The sequence below is a fragment of the Cotesia glomerata genome, linkage group LG3, assembly GCF_020080835.1.
Source record: "Cotesia glomerata isolate CgM1 linkage group LG3, MPM_Cglom_v2.3, whole genome shotgun sequence".
NCBI classification, from domain to species: domain Eukaryota; kingdom Metazoa; phylum Arthropoda; class Insecta; order Hymenoptera; family Braconidae; genus Cotesia; species Cotesia glomerata.
The window spans coordinates 22,700,974-22,718,028 of NC_058160.1; the positions used below are offsets into that span (position 1 = coordinate 22,700,974).

Consider the following 17,055-nt stretch of genomic DNA (forward strand, 5'->3'; position numbering starts at 1 on the left):
TGTCGTGCTTCAGTTCGTATATCACCAGTCTGCTGAGTGCTTCCATAAATACAAAATCTTGGTGAGCGTGGTGGTGAACTTTGCTCCCCGGATTTCTCTAGAATCTTCAGTCCCCTGCAGCCCTACCCTCAAAAATTTTTTCACCCCAAATCAGAATTATCTGGTAAAAGTACTTTGGTAATAAGACCAAAGTTTAAGAAAATAGTAATCGCCCCTTCGCTTTCTAATTCTGCACTCCAGCTTCCCTTTTACCTCTACTCACTCCTCAATGAAGTATTTCGGTGCTTTATTCTAAAATATGACAGCGGAGTATTACAGTCTAGACTGGAGACAAGGGAGAATTCTGCATGTCGACCACACGCTGCGTCACTGCTACTCGTTTCTACAATTTATTTAGCGAAATGTCTCTCGGCTATAAGAGGTAAGGGAACTTTGTAAATTACGCTGTTGCGCAAAAAATTTCAATGTGGTGTGTACTGTTATTATATCGTCCTTTCCTTCCTTCTATTTTATTATATCATTTTTTTTTATTTTTTTGTAGGTCGCAATATCCTGAAGTACGTGCGAAATTTCGGGGAAGAAAATCACTGGATACTTATCTGAAGTAATTTGTTAACAAATTACTATTTTTATCACCAAGAATCGAGATCGGAGAAACTTTTCCACAGTAATGGCTCCGTCTTCGGCGACGATATAAAAACGAAAAAAAAAAAAAAAATGTGTAAGAGCAAGTTGCACTGGTGTTTGAAATTTTTCGAGCTTTCTTCCATTGTTACGGTCCATCACGACAGCCTTTAAAGTCTCGGAGACTTTCATCCGAGATGGTGAAGGTTGATCCTTCTCGCGCGGAGGAAAGTATTAGCGATAGCTTACTGGCAAAGTATTGATCTGTAAGATGGGTATTACTCCCGACGGAGAGTTAAGGGAGCAAAGTCGAAGGGGAATATTCCTTGGACCTGGAACAAACTTTCCCATTCGAAAGTAAAGGCAACGACGATCCACAGCAAGAACAACTTCAAGTCCGAGAACAAAAAGAAGTGAACAGCAAAAACTTAAGAAGAACTTTGAGACATACTATAGTCACGCATGGAGTAAACATTTTGAAGGCGGAAATATTCAAAAGCCTCCCTTGTTATTATTGTGTAGTACGAAAAATTATCCACCGTGAAATTACATCAGTTACGTCGAAGATCAAGGTTTTGTTCGAGATTACGGGCAACCAACCCCAAGACATTGGAGGAAACAGTGGACGGAATTTCCCAAGGGAGTAGCAATTAGTGTAGACGCTGGTTATCTCTGCTCGATACAACCTCGTTTATAACGTCGACTTGGGCAACACAATGACGAAAGGTCGACGAGGTTCCGATAGCTTCTTGTTGTCTTGGGATTCTGTGGGTCGAGGGTTTTCAGTAAGATCATATGTGTCTGATATAGAAAAGAAAATTATTATTGCCTCTCTTAATTTAATTGAAATCTGAATTTAGAATTGATTTAAAAAATCTTAAAGGAATTGATCCTGCAGGCTTTCTCTGGAACTTTTTACAATTTTCAAGTTTAGAATATTCGAAAATATGAGTGTTGTTTTTTATTAATATTTTTACGAAAAGATTATTTTTTTTTTTATTTTTTAACTGCAGTTTCTCGTCATAACATTCCTATCTATGGCTATATATGCCCTTATACAGCGATAATTGGCCGTATTAGACTATGTAGGAGAGTAAAAAAATTATTTTTCCTAGAAATGTATGTACGTTAGCTCTTTAGTAGTCTAATATCAGCTCAGACAACTCTCTTGTAAGACAACTTAGCGATCATACGCCATCTGTGAGATATTCTCAATACTATCTCTGATTGAAAGATTATCTATAAGTATATCAGGCCATATCAAGTCATATTTGGACATAGCTGGTCAGATATTTCCAGATGTAACCAAATTTCGCATCAGGCTGTATATATTCATGAGGATATTAAGACACATAGGCCATATAAGAAAATTTTCCCATCCTCTTAACACCATTCGATGCAGTTCTTTAAACTCAAAAATATAAGGTCTTAATTTGAATGATAGAATAATTTTAAATCGAATGAAAAAAAAAAATATCTTTGTTGGTTTTTATTTTTTGAATATTTTGAAAACGGTACGATTGATTGAATTCAAAATCTAATTCGATGTAAGTCTCAATAAATATTTTTGAATCCAATTTTATGCCTCTAAATCGGTCGATTGGATCTCAAATTATAAATTATCAAAACTTGAAATTGAAAAAAGTTTATCTATTTCCAAAGACAAGGTAAATTTACTATTCTCCTAAAAATGAATAGCATCAGCAAGTATTTATTACTATCCTCCAACTCCTCTGTTACAGGCATAAACCTAAAGTTATTCCACAAACGAAGGATACTTTACGAGGCTCATAAAAGTGGATTATAACAGAAATAGTCAACCTGGCAGGTCATCCTGACATCCTCACTAATTTAACCCGTGATCTGAGTATGGACAATAGGGTGCGAACCTTTGGCTCTCCATCTACAAACTTCCATTCTATTCAGTTTGATATCCCCGGGACGGCATCACCTCTACTCAAAGTAATACGATACTTTGAAGCGAGTACTCGCCGACTGAAATCAACTTGGTACAGTAGGTAACTCCCGCGGGGGTTAATATAACTTGATGAATTAACTTTGAGCTTGGACAAGTGAAACCATGGTTTTCCTGACAGGGCATGGCCGTCAGCTTTGCTCTCAGGATATAACAGGTAAAGCACCCGGGTGATACTCGAGCTGCTACGCGTTATATGTTGTATGCATGCCGGTGTGACGTGGGTTGTGATAACGGTTCAGTCTCTGTTTCTACTCACAGTCGATTATCTTCAGCTTTCAAATAAACATTCATACCTTAAACTTTGACCATTTGTAAATAAATATACAATACACACGTATATATATAAAGGTAGGCACTCATTGCGAAGGACATTAATAAAACATGACGGTTTAAACACATTTGCAATGAAAAATAGCCAGTGGAATTGTACTCACTCATCTTGGCGAACTGGAGACTGTTCTCTGTAATTGAGACGTTGGCTAAATTAATTACGCGTAATGAATAATTCCGCGAGCGGGTCAGCTAAGTACGTGGGGTAGTTAACAAAAACCTTAAGAGGTTGATGTAATGAGTCGCTTGTATACTTTATTTACGGGCTATGCTATTTTTTAGACGAGAGACTTGAGCTTAAGAAGTAATCGGCCCTTCAAACTCTAATAGGTGATTAGATGAAACTCGTTAAATTCTTCACCCAACTACTCAACACTTTTTAAGCTATCGTGATACTGGGTTAATCTTGTCTTAAATCCATCTTTAATCTCAAAAAAAAGATAAAACTTTTAAATAAACAGGCACTCAGCGATGCAAGGTTCAATCTTCTACCTAAATGGGACATTAAATTGTATACCATCGGCATTTTATCACACATTCGGCAGCAAATGGCACTTACTTCTTGAGATGACGCTCCGCAGAAGCGCAATACCCTCAATGGGGCTCTTCTGCTTTATGAACTCCTCAGCCTCTAAGTAGCAAGGGGTGAGACTCAGAGGGTAGGTTATTAGTTTCGCGGATATGGGTGAATATTATTTTATATTTTAATAGCTTTGCTGCGCTTGAGTTAAAATTTGTTTGTTTTTAAGTAAAAAAAATTTTGAATTTTACATCAACATTTCTTTAAAATTATGTTTTTAAGTAATGTTGTAAACATTTATAATTTTTATATGCAAGGATACATGGTGTCAATAATATCAAAATATTGACAAAAAAACTAAACTATGTGGAATGACAATGTTTTTATAATAAATAGTAATTAATTGATGATAAAAACTATTTCAAACAGTAAAATCGCGATTTTAACAGTTACTTCATAATATTTATTACTTACTATTTTACAATTCAGTTTATTTTTATTTGCTGACTTATAAGTTGTTTTTAACAATTTTTGTTTAATAAATGTTAATAAATTATTTTTCCATTTTTATATACACCCTGATCTGGCCATTTATAAAATTTTTCTTACGGAACTGAAAAATTCAATTTATTAACGAATAAATCATTGAATTTTTATTTTCATTTTAAATAAATGGCAGTTGAAAAAAACGAATTTATCATAATTTAACCTAAGAAATATATGTTCGACCTTTTCCAAAGCACGCTACATCTCTCAGTATAAGTTTCATATACATTTTTTAAGCACTTTTCTCAATTAGGCATTTATAAAAAAAAAAAAAAAACTTTTTCCCATTCATTTGTATAGATTAATTTTATCTGTAAATAGTTATGGGTTTAGCCCTACAAAAGCTCAATTAATTCACGCACTAAGAAGCCCCAGCCATTTCCCATCATCTATCGTCAAATCATAACGATCAAATCCACTCACACCCCAGCTCTTGGTCCCTTCTCGACCTAAAAAATACCAAGACTAGTATTTAGTATCAGTTATCCTTATCTGCTATCTACGAAAATAAATATCTGACAGCATTTAAGGGCATTCTGATATGGATTCACCTCCTCATCTCCTTTTATGGTCGAGCGACACCGAGAAAGTTGTTGCCGAGCATCGATAGAGGGAAAGAAAGAGGGTAGGAAGAACAATTCCGAGGGGTGAACCTGACCATCGCTCACATCTCGTACTCTGTCTATCTGGGATATGCAGAAGTAATCTGTCGCCGGAGGGTTCCTGCTTCAAGCGAGCAACAGAAACAGAGGACAAAACATGCAAGAGTCGAAGAAGAAGAAAAAGACGAAGGAGGACAAGAATACCTCACTGGCGTAAAAACCTACTCCCTCGTGGCATATTCCTCCGGAGAAAATCCGGCAGAAGGGTTTGTAATCCAATTGTTGCCAATAAAATAATTACCTTCACTTTCTTGCTCGCTCTCTTTCTGTGACGTCGTGTTTACCCCTCTGGCTATATGGCTCTTCCTTCTTCCTCTTTTCCCTCCGGAAATTTAAAAGGTGGGATTCCGCTTTCATTCTTCCATCGCCTCTAAAAATCACCGCTTAGATAGATGCTCAGAAAAAAAAAAAATAACCAGTGTAGAGTAGTGTAGCGTTGCAAAAAGAAATTAGTGTCAACGAACTTTTTTTGTCTGGCTTTTTCTGCCAGGACAATCTCGTTCTATTGGTCAAAAAAATAGAATAAAATAAAATAAAAAAAAACTAAAAGAGCGACAAATGTGAAGGTTGTTTCTTGTTTTGCGAACGTAACATGCCTCCGATTGTATCGGTCGGTTGGACACGAGTTCGTGGTCCAGAAAGCTCTTCTGCTCCTGGAGTCTGGAGTTTCGATCCTCCACCGCGTTGTGATTGGTACGTACGTGTGCCGGATTTTAACCAGAAGGGTATACGTGCGTGCAACGTTGCAATCCTCCCTTTTAGGTTTCACCCTCTGCCATGTAGTTGGAGCCGCTGATTCCAAGGACGAGCCACCAGAAAATCCTAGTACGGCCACAGAGAGGAACGGGAGACTCGTCTAGCTCCGAATACCGAGACACGGACAGTTATCTTCCTCTTCCTATGGCGATGGCGAGAGAAGCTTCACGGTGCAGATTCAACATGGCTACCTATTGCTATCCAACTAGTAAAGGTAGTGAGGCCGTAGGGAATGTTTGCAAGCTCCCGGAACCAGAGGACGCAAGTACGAACCAAATTCTTGGATCGAGTAACCACCCCTCGTTTAGTCCCTCACCCACACTCTCAAGCCGTTCACTAGATTCTCCGAATTTCCGTCTCCGGCATTTCCCATGGAAATTTGAATGAGCGAGATCACCAAGGTGAAATAATTGAGAGGCTCTCTTGCACACCCTACATTAATTTATTTTCCGCTCCAATATCAGCGGTATGGATCAGTTACTTTTTTTGAGAAAATTAAAAGGAGTAAAAAATGTAAATAGTTGTTTGAGGCAGGAAAACTTTTTGAGAATGTATTATTATTACCTACGATTATTTTGAAGTCATTTTCTTTGGAGTTTGAGAATTTTTTTTCTGTATTAGAAAATAAGAACTTTTAAATGCAGAAAATTTTTTATACTGTGAAAAAAAACTTTTTTTTAAGCTTCATATTTATTGAAGATGAAATTAACGAAATAAATAAGTTTGTAATTTGCTTGAAAATATTAAAAATATTTTGTTAGATTATGAACTGGTATTTTAATAAAATGTTTCTTTGTTATTAAAATTCTTGAGTATTTTTTATAAAATTGTTACGCAATAAAAGCTTTCAACAATATATGACATCTTCTGAATGAAAATCTAAAAATTCGATCAGAATAACAAAACATTAAATGTTTTACTATAATAATAGAAAGAAATGGGGAAAATTCATCTTTTACTTGATAAATCGAAAATTACCTTTGTGAAAGAAGATGAGAACATTTAAATCACGAAAATTTTCTATACGCTTAGAAAAAAAGATATTTCAAAAGATAATGTATTTTAGTAGACAATAAAATAAACGAATTTTGATTTGTATTTTGTAGTTTTTCAAAATGAAAACCATGAAAATGATTTGTTAGATTAAAATCTGAAATTTATTCTACAAAGTTCCTTTGTTAATAAACTTCCTACGTAATTTTTGTAAAATTTCTATACGAAGTTTTTATTAATAAATGACTTTCTTCACAATATCGATCTAAAAATTCGTCAAGAATAACACTACATTTATCAGAATTACCGAAAATCCATTCTTTATTTGGTGAACTAAAAAATTACCTTTGTTACAGAAAATGATAACTTTTTGAATGCAGAAAATTTTCTATACACTAAAAAAAATTACTCGAATAGAATCAATTGTTTTTAAAACGAAAATAACAAACACCTGAATTAGGATGTAATTTTTCAAAAAGAAATCAGTAAAAACATACTATTGGATCACAATTCGGTAGTTATTGTAGCTGAAAGTTTCTTTGTCAATAAACTTTCGGCGTATTTTTTCTAAAATTACCGCGCAATAAAAGTTTTTGACAATATACGACATCCTTTAGAATATCAATCTAAAAACTCGATAAAAATAACAAGACATTTTTCATAATTACTCAAAATCCATCTTAGACCAAGGAATTTATATCTGTCACAAAATTTCACCCTAATTAACGTAATGAAGCCTGCTCTATTGTCGAACTGAAGAACATCTAAAATATCCTTAACAATTTACTTCCATCACTACACAATCATAAATTTTGATATACTTACTACCGTTACTTCTGGGTCTTTTACTAAATTAACAATCGAAATAAAAGTGAAATCGCTGAGTGTGACACTGACAGCATTGAGTAAACAATCGATTGATGGATGATAAGCTGCCAATGATGAATCGTGTCATGATACAACTGCACCCGGAAAACATTTATAATAAAGATACTCGATGCACTGTACAAGAATTTCGACAAGAAGGACTATACTCCTATATAATAGCTCTGTGATGGATCGGTGATTCCGATTGTCGGTGTAAGAAACCGCTTTTTGCTGTTCTCCTCGTAGTAAGTGCGTGTATTGTAAATTGTAAAGAGATCAGTGTAGCGCTACAATGACACATTAGGGAAGAAAACAAAAATTCTCTGGCCCAGGAAAATGTGAAAAGAAGGTATCATCTGTCAAGATCCCTCACGCCCGGATTATAACCATAGTTGTTTCTACTTTCTTCCATTCACGATCGATAGCCATACCGGTGCTAAATATACACATGGGTAAGAGTTTGAAGGTAGTCTATAGGCTTTGAAAAAACTATCGTGATAATTCAAGTTTGAAGAACTTAATATTCAGTATTTAGTCAAAAATTTTGCGTCATTGCGTCAAAAAATTTTGTGTTAAATATTTAACATTTATTGTGTTAAATTGACACAAAAAAGTGTTAAATATTTAACATACAAATTTTTAACACAAAATTTTTTGACGTATTGATGCAAAATTTTTTAGTGTGTAGATAATTTACTGATACGACCTGACATGCTCCCAAAAACTAAATTAGTGAAATTTTCTATTACTGGAATAGTAAATATGAAACTACATAAAAATTAGTAGTTTCGAAATAAATTTAATAAAAATTTAGTAAATCTATATAGTTAGCTTTTAAATTAGTAATTTTTTATTGAATTAAAGTCAGAAAATTCAAGTTCATTATACAATTAATCGAAAAAAAAAAAATTTGTGGAATTTTCTTTTCCAATCACAAATCGAAAAAATGAACTTTTATGGTCTTACTCGGTAGACAAAACAATTTATTTAAGCACAATTAAATTTATTTGTTCGACTTGAGATTAGTAAAAAATTTACAGATTTTAATTAAGCTTCTAATTAGATTTTTTATAAAATTTTTTCTCCTAAAAATAATGAAAATCATATATTTTATTTTCCATAAAAAATATTAAATCAAATAAATTTATTTGATTCATGTGAAATTCGATTAGAATCTAATAGGACGGAGTCGTGAAATAAATAAATAAATTAAAACGAATATTACATTCTGAAACAGTGGACAATATAGGAACAATAAAGTACTTAAAAAACAGAGAAATAATTTTTTTACTTTTTCAAAAAGCTTATCTGCCATTGGTTTTTAATTTAGGCAATTAATAATCCACATTTTTTTTTAACATACGCATTATTTAAAAAATTAATAAAAATTAAAAAAGCATAGTTTATCCTCATATATGGCCGATAAATACCGGATCAGTTTTTATCAAGTCAAATCAAGTCATAACAAGCCTGATATTAAAATTGACTGGATCAGAAAATTCTTTCACAAAATATCAAGTAGAAGATAGATATTGAATTAAAAGAAAATCTGATTAACTCAAAGAAGAAAATTTATAACAACCTAATACAGATTCTGTAGTGATGGAAGATATTGAGTGATGTAGGTTACCTATGCAAAGCCGTGTGCAATATAATCAACTGTAGAACATCGAGTATATAGAAGCATGAGAGGTCTATTAGGCTTCGGGATTGCCAGAACATTATGGAGCACTATATCTACCTTATCAGATCTAATGGCAGGTACCCGCATCCTAAATGGATCTACTCTCTGCCGAGTATATAGAGTCGTATCAAAGCCCTACACTAGTTGATCAATGCCGACATTGTGGACCCCACAAAGGACCAAAGGCCAAGGGATCACCGTTTATTATACAACTGTATTAATACGTTACTTGAATTTCTCCTCACCGATTTTCCCTCTGCTCTGAATTACAAAATATTATATTCCAAAATCCCGTGACCTCACGTCATGTTAATCCTCTATCTACAGTATTTAATTATATGAGTATAGTTTATATTTGCAGCGTGAGACTTTACTTGTCTGGGTGCTCTTTCGAGTAACTATTATTCAAGTTCACTCGTTAAATGCACCATCACGGACTAATTAACATAAATACTCGAGTTGTTCATTGTTAGATTTTTGTAAACATCATAAACAACTAATGTTATTGCGGATGAGAGTCAAAAACTCAATTTTCGTTGTTCCCCTATTATGCTCGACATCTACATCTATAATGAACAATCAGCATTGTGCATGTATGAGAATGAATAGGTACTCGCGTATGCGTATCACTAGTCGGTTTAGTTTTATAACAAAAAAGAGCATGAGTACTCTTTACCCTGTACTCTGGACGAATTACTCGTGGTCGCTAACAACCACCAACAACTAAACGGGAAAATATTTTGCTAATGGTCATAATCCGGCGTGTAACGCCAGTAACACTCGCCCCGTCACAAACACGCGCATTTTGTCTTTCTCTACTCGCAGAAATGTCATTTTCGCTAGTGCTATACTTCTTTTCTCAGATTTTTTCGGTTCAGTTGATATATTTTTGCTAAATAGATTAGCGTTTTTGCTTACATGCATCAAAAAACTCCTTCCTCAAATAGGGAGGATAAAATATAGCCTATTTTTTTCATACTATTTTTTTTGAGACGTTATTTATTGTTTTATGATTTTTTTTAAATCAATTTTTTGGTTTTTTTTCGAAAGATGCTCAGTAATTTTTTAAAAAATAATAAAATAAAAATAACAAATAGACATTCAGCTGTTTTATTTCAAAACATAATAACTACAAATTTTAGTCCTGTTTTTTCTTTGCATTGTTGAATTTTTTAGTACTTTAAGTATGTCATTATTAATAAGTAGGCAATCTAATGTTCTTCCTTTTAAAATTTTTATCATTGATACCTCTTCTGTATGTCTAAGTCAAATTTGTTATCAATCAAAAGTGTCAAATTTTTTTTGCCAGAACAATTTGACAAAATTCAAGAAGTGTTAGTTACTGTGTTATAAAATAAGACATTCAATTGCATAATATGTATTCAATTGTGTTCAATAAAATTTCCTTTTTAATCTTATAAGTTGATAATAGTCATAAAAAATTATGTCACATTCCCACCATGAAAAAATTGATAGCTAAAATAGATATTAAAGTATAAAAAATTAGGAAAACGGTTGACCCTGAAGGCCATCCCTGCAACTTCCCGCTAATTTCATACCTGAGCGCTTAAAATTGCATTTACGAAGTTTTTGAGCTCTTCGAGCTCAAAAATACAATTTATATGTTGTTTTAAGCTCTCCGAGCTCAAAAAGATAACTTTTCTATGCTTTTGAGCTCTTCAAGCTCGAAAGTTTGATAGAAGGTTGATGAAACACTATTTTTTGAGTTTTCAAACCGCAATAACTTTTGAATGAATGAACCGATTTTCACGCGGTTGGCGGCATTCGACGCAGTTTTTCAAGCCTTATGAAAAATTTTTAATGTTTAAAAAAATTTAATGTTAGAATTGATCAAACTAGAAATTTCGGAGTAATTCCGAAAAAACACTTTTTTGGGTTTTCTTTCCTGCACAATATCTCTCGAACGAATTAACCGATTTTGACCGGATTAGCGGCGATCGACGTGGTTTTTCAAGGTTAAGAGCTGACTAGTTTTGGAGTTGATCGATAAAGCCGTTCGAAAGTTATTCCAAAAAAACCACTTTTGAAAAAAAATTTTTTTACAGTTTTTTTTAGATATTTCGAAATCTATCAGTTCAAATCGATCTAAATTGTATCCAAAATCTAAGTTTGGACAAGCCCTTTTGAATGGCACCAACCGTGATCGAATCGGTCGAGCCATTCAAAAGTTATGAGAGGTTTACATACTTACACACACACACACACACACACACACACACACACACACACACACACACACACACACACACACACACACACACACACTCGGGGCAGAAGAGATACTGCTACCGGGCGCGTCTCCCCGAGCGGATGGGAGAACGCTCGCTGTCCTTGGATGACACTTAATCTCTTAGTTGATGAGGTACAGCGGGTAGGAGCCAAGCAAAATAACCAAACAAAATACGCTCCCGTGGACAAAACTCCCCTTTAATGGGTTGGTCGCACTAACTGACCTAACAAGACGATCGTTCTCTGCTGTGACCCACTGGGAGTGACCGGAACCTCGTGTCGTAGTTTCCGACGATGCAGGCCACGGCTGATGTGAGCTTGCTCTGCCGAGGTGTAAGTTGCAGCAGTGGATCAGGAGCCAGCCACTTCGGGCCTTGATCAGGAAGTACGCAGTGAGTGTTAGAGATCGGAATCTTCACCGCCGCGAGCGAGTCGAGTCCGTCCGTGTATTCCGCTGGCTAAGTGTCGGCTAGGCCTCAGGGAACTGGGGTAGGAGTACTATCTCCGAGGGTACACCCGTTCCTAGTTATGACAACCCGCTCCACTCCGTACGATGCGCTGGTGAATTTAAAAGTATGAGTAAAATTCAGGAAAACAACAATAGTGAAAACGGGCCTCATGCCCAACAAGCAGCGATTGAAGCAAGCGCTGAAATGAAGCGGTCGCAAGCGTTTGAACGCCTTGAAAAGCTGACCAGTGAGCTAAATGACTTCATCCAATCTAAGGTCAATATCCACAAGGAGATTAAGACCAAGACGACCAGCGTAGCCAATGCCCTCCAGAGATTCAAGAAACTTGATGAAGAATGGTGTTTAACAGTACGACGCACTTCTCGCACTACACCGGAGAGAAGCATTCAAGCAACTATCGTCAATGAAGAAGCAATGGACACTGGAGCCGAAGGTGACGGTGAATCAGTCGCGGAAGACAGAATCAGAACTAGCAGCAAGTCAACTAAGAGAAAAGATCGATCTTCTCCCGACCCAACGATCTGCCAAGTTGTGAAGAAAAAGGACCTGAAACCAAGCCCTCCGAAAACCACGGCAGTGCAGAACGCCGGAAAAAAGAGGGGACTGAAAGGCAGAAAGGCCAAGCCAAGAAGGAGAAGAAGGAGCAAGCGAGAGAGCGGTTACCAAAACAACCGGAGAACAAATCTCGGCCGGAGCATAAGAGGGAAAACCGCGAAAAATTCACCAAACCAGATGCCTTAATTATTCGACCCGTTGAGAAGGCAAAATATGCCGAGATACTGCGTCGGAGTAAAAAGATGTCCCACCAGATCAGACCCGTGACGTCGTTGACAAGGTTCAAAAGACGAATGATGGGAATATGCTCATTACGCTTTCCAGAAAGACCGCAGACAAAGGACAAGCTTTGCTGAAGACCATCAAGAGCATCCTTAAAGAAGAAGCGCAAGTCATCTGTAAAGGCCCAGAGGAACAGCTTGAAATCCGGGACATTGACGACGAAACAACTAAAGACGATGTCCGGAAGGCCTTACAAGAGGCAGCTGGAAATGACTACGAAATACCTGAAGATGTCATTAAAATTCGTCCGGCCTACAGAGGTACTCAAACTGCTTCGGTACGATTGCCAGCAGCAATAGTGCAGAAGATACTTGGAAAGACAGGCAAAATAAGGATTGGCTGGGTAAATTGCCGTGTCAGAGCAATTAAGACACCATTACGATGCTATAAGTGCTGGCACTTTGGGCACACTACTGCTCAATGTAAAAGCGAAGTCGACCGATCTGGGCTTTGCATCAAATGTGGGCAAACAGGTCATCAAGCTGCTCAATGCCAAAATAAAGTGAAATGTGCGTTATGTACGGAAAAAACTTGGCTCTCAGGACACTGCTCACCGGTCTGGTTCTGGCCGATGTCCAGTCTTCCAAGAAGCACTCCAGAAGCTGACAAATAAACGAACATGAGGATACTGCAGCTTAACATCAATCACTGCGAAGCTGCGCATGACCTGCTTATGCAGACAGTACGGGAATTAAAGCTCGACGTTGTGCTTTTATCGGAGCCATATAAACATTTAGCTGGACAACCTTGGGAGACGGATATCACCACGAAAGCTGTGATCTGGGCTTGTGGTAAGCTCCCTTTCCAGAGTGTAGCTACCAATGGCAGCGCTGGCTTTGTAGCAGCATCAGTAGATGGCATCCGTTTGTACAGCTGCTACGCACCACCTAGCCTCTCAATTGCTGAGTTTACTGACTTCTTGGATCGACTGACCGAGGACGCGAAGCAACATCATCCAGTGGCGATAGCCGGGGACTTTAACGCCTGGGCAGTGGACTGGGGCAGTAAGCAGACTAATGCACGAGGAAGAGAGCTGCTAGAAGCTCTTTCTACACTAGATGTAGTCTTGCTCAACAGTGGTGACACGCCGACCTACACCAAAGGTGACGCAAGCTCGATTGTAGACGTCACTTTTGTCAGTACCAGCCTTGCTAAAGGTAACACTAACTGGAAGGTACTGGACATCTACACTGCCAGTGACCATCATGCGATACTCTGGGAAACGTCAAACGACCAGAACCTCCGGGGCCTATCAAGGAATTTCACACCGTCGGTTGGAAGGTGAAATCTCTGGACCCAGAAGTATTGCTAATAGCCCCTCGATAGTGATCCGATAGAGACTGGATGTGCAGAAGAACATACTAAGGCTCTGATGATGCGAGTAACACAAGCTTGTGATGCCAGTATGCCTCGCAAACGTGTTATGAATTCAAGACCTGCGGTACACTGGTGGAATGATCATATCAGCAACCTCCGTAAAGAGTGTCATCGAAAGAGAAGAATATCACAGCGTGGCTATCAACGACCTTACTCTGCAGTGCTGATCGCAGAGTACAAACAAGCTCGTCGTGAACTTAATAAGGCCATAAAAGAGAGCAAAAGAAGATGCTGGAAAGAGCTCATATACGAGGTCGACAAAGACGTGTGGGGTCGGCCGTATAAGGTGGTCATGACGCACCTGAAGAAACAACAAATGCCGTCACCTACGTGTCCCCAACTCCTTCAGAAAATCGTCACTGCGCTGTTTCCACAGCAACACAGTCTCACTATCAGTCAACGCAAGATGAACTGGACGACATTCCACCTGTCACTGAAGAAGAATTGTTGGAGGCCTGTAATCGGGTAGGAAATAATAAAGCGCCGGGATTGGACGGAATCCCTAATATAGCCTTGAAAACCATCATAAAGGCAGCACCAACATTATTTCTAGACGCTTACAACGCATGCCTCAAGGAAGGAACTTTTCCTCGTAAGTGGAAACAGCAACGGTTAGTACTTTTACCTAAAGGAAAGAAACCGCCAGAAGAACCGTCATCTTACCGACCACTCTGCATGCTAGATACGGCGGGTAAGATATTTGAGCGTATCATCCATCAGCGAATAGATGCAGTAGTCGACCCACTCTTGGCAGACAACCAGTATGGATTCCGGAAAGGACGATCAACCCTGGACGCGATCAACCTGGTTGTTAATACGGCCAAAGAGGCAATCGCAGGAACTAGATGGAAGGGTGGAACGAAGAAGTACTGCCTGGTGGCTGCCTTGGATATCAAAATGCTTTCAATTCCGCTAATTGGGACTGCATCATGCAAGCTCTCGACGAGAAGAACGTGCCAACATATCTTCGCAGACTAGTGATTAGCTATTTTACAGATAGAGTGCTGAAATACGATACAAAGAATGGTCCAAAAGAGTATGATATAACCGGTGGTGTGCCACAGGGCTCTGTTCTTGGTCCACTTCTGTGGAATATCATGTATGACGGGCTCCTGAGACTGAAGCTTCCAAGATGTGTCAAACTGGTAGCGTATGCGGATGATGTTGCCGCAGTGATCGTCGCCAAACACCTCGACGAGATTCAACATCTGTTTGACATCACTTTTGAGAAGATCAACCAGTGGATGGATACAGTGAACCTACAACTGGCCAAGCAGAAGACCGAAGCAGTGCTTATTACCAGCCGAAAAGAAGTTGAAACAATTAAGATTAATGTCGGTGACCGAGAAATCACATCACAACCATTTATCCGTTATCTGGGAGTGATGCTGGATGCACGACTCAACTTCAAACAGCAGGTGGAACATGTCAGTGCCAAAGCGTCAGTAGTGAGGGCTAGTCTCGCACGGCTGATGCCTAACATCGGAGGCCCAATGCAGAGCAGGAGGCTACTATTGTCATCAGTAGTCACATCAGTGCTCACTTACGGAATATCCATTTGGGCTGATGCACTGGAAACCCAAGAATCATGGAGAAAAGCTGGACCAATATACCGACAGAGTGCCCTACGAGTAGCTAGTGCCTTCCGCACTCTATCAGAAGAAGCAGTGTGCGTCATTGCTGGAACCCTACCTCTTAGAGTTCTAGCAGAGGAAAGACGGGCCCTTTACCAACGAAAAAGGTCAACTGCACTGAGCCCGGAAGAACTTAGAATTGAAGAACGGCAAAAGAGCATAGGCCGATGGCAACTACAATGGGATGCTGCAGAGAAGGGTAGGTGGACGCACCGTCTCATACCTCGGGTCGACATTTGGCTTAACCGGAATCACGGTGAGGTCAATTACTATCTTACGCAGATGTTGTCGGGACATGGGTGTTTTCGAGAGTATCTACACCGCTTTAAGCACGATGACTCTTCGGAGTGCCCGTCCTGCCCAGGAGCTGCTGAAGACGCGGAGCACGTCTTCTTTGTATGTCCTCGTTTCGATCCACAGCGTGAAGAACTGGAGAGGATCCTGAACCAGAGAATGCAACCAGATTCACTAGTAGAAGCAATGTTGTCATCAGAAGCTGCCTGGAACGCTACCAACACGTTTGCAACAGAAGTCCTTAAAGACTTGCGTTCCACCGAAAGAAAAAGAGCAAATAGCAGAAGATAGAAGGAAGATAGTTAACACCTTAGCCACCAGAAGGAAGAGCAGTAGCTAGATCCTCCCTTCACGAAGTAATGCCTGACGGCGGTTTCCATGAGGGATTAGAGGAAAGAAGGAAAAGGGGTTTAGGGTTTAGTGGGTAGGGGCGTTAGTGTCGAGCTAGTATGACGCTGCGTCGAGTCGCCACATATCCAGGCCAAACAGCTATGCCTAGAATCCGTAAAAAGGATTCCCCCCCCTACAAAAAAAAAAAAAAAACACACACACACACACACACACACACACACACACACAGACATAGTGACACCCTTGCGGTGATAGTCAGAGAAGCTTCCTGTGACCCTCAAACGTCGAGATCTGATAAAAACTCGATTTTTGTACAACGGGGTAAAACCAATAACTTCCCGATTTTTGAAAATCTGAGATTTTCTTAGCGGGAAGTTAAAAATATCTTGAAAATGAATGAATAATATGTGAAATATATTATCAATTCCTAACTTTTGTCAAATGTTCATGAATATATTAACTATAATTGAAGTAAATTAAAAATATATAGAAAATACTTGTATAAAAAAATTAAAAAACAAACGTTTTATTTTATAAATAAGGTAAAAGCCCCAATAGATGATCATGTACCAGTACATGATCACTCCATGTATTTGTATATCTATATTTATGAATATAGATATACAAATACATGGAGTGATCATATACTGGTACGTGATCATCTATTGGGGCTTTTACCTTACAGAAAAAAAAATGAATGTAAAACTATATCGAAAATATTAGATGGTTAAAAATGAATTCTTAAATTTTCTTATGTATTGTCATACATTTGTTTCTAAATTAGTTAGAAATTAACTACTAAAAAAATTTTTTACACAATTATGTTCATTATTTATTAATAATTAACATATTTTTTATTTTTCAACATATATTCTTGATATC

The 17,055-nt window shown here is 37.9% G+C and overlaps 1 long non-coding RNA gene across 2 annotated transcripts in view; it reads right to left on the reverse strand.

The window, feature by feature from the left end:
• Window positions 1-3,702: 3,702 nt before the first annotated feature.
• The window catches only part of LOC123261216, a 117,222-nt gene continuing 103,869 nt past the window's right edge, over window positions 3,703-17,055 (reverse strand). For both annotated transcript variants that reach the window (XR_006508633.1, XR_006508632.1), the window contains 2 exons: window positions 16,056-16,062; window positions 3,703-3,713 (listed from right to left, as the gene is read on the reverse strand). This is a non-coding gene — a long non-coding RNA (uncharacterized LOC123261216). The remainder of the gene's footprint in view (window positions 3,714-16,055; window positions 16,063-17,055) is intronic.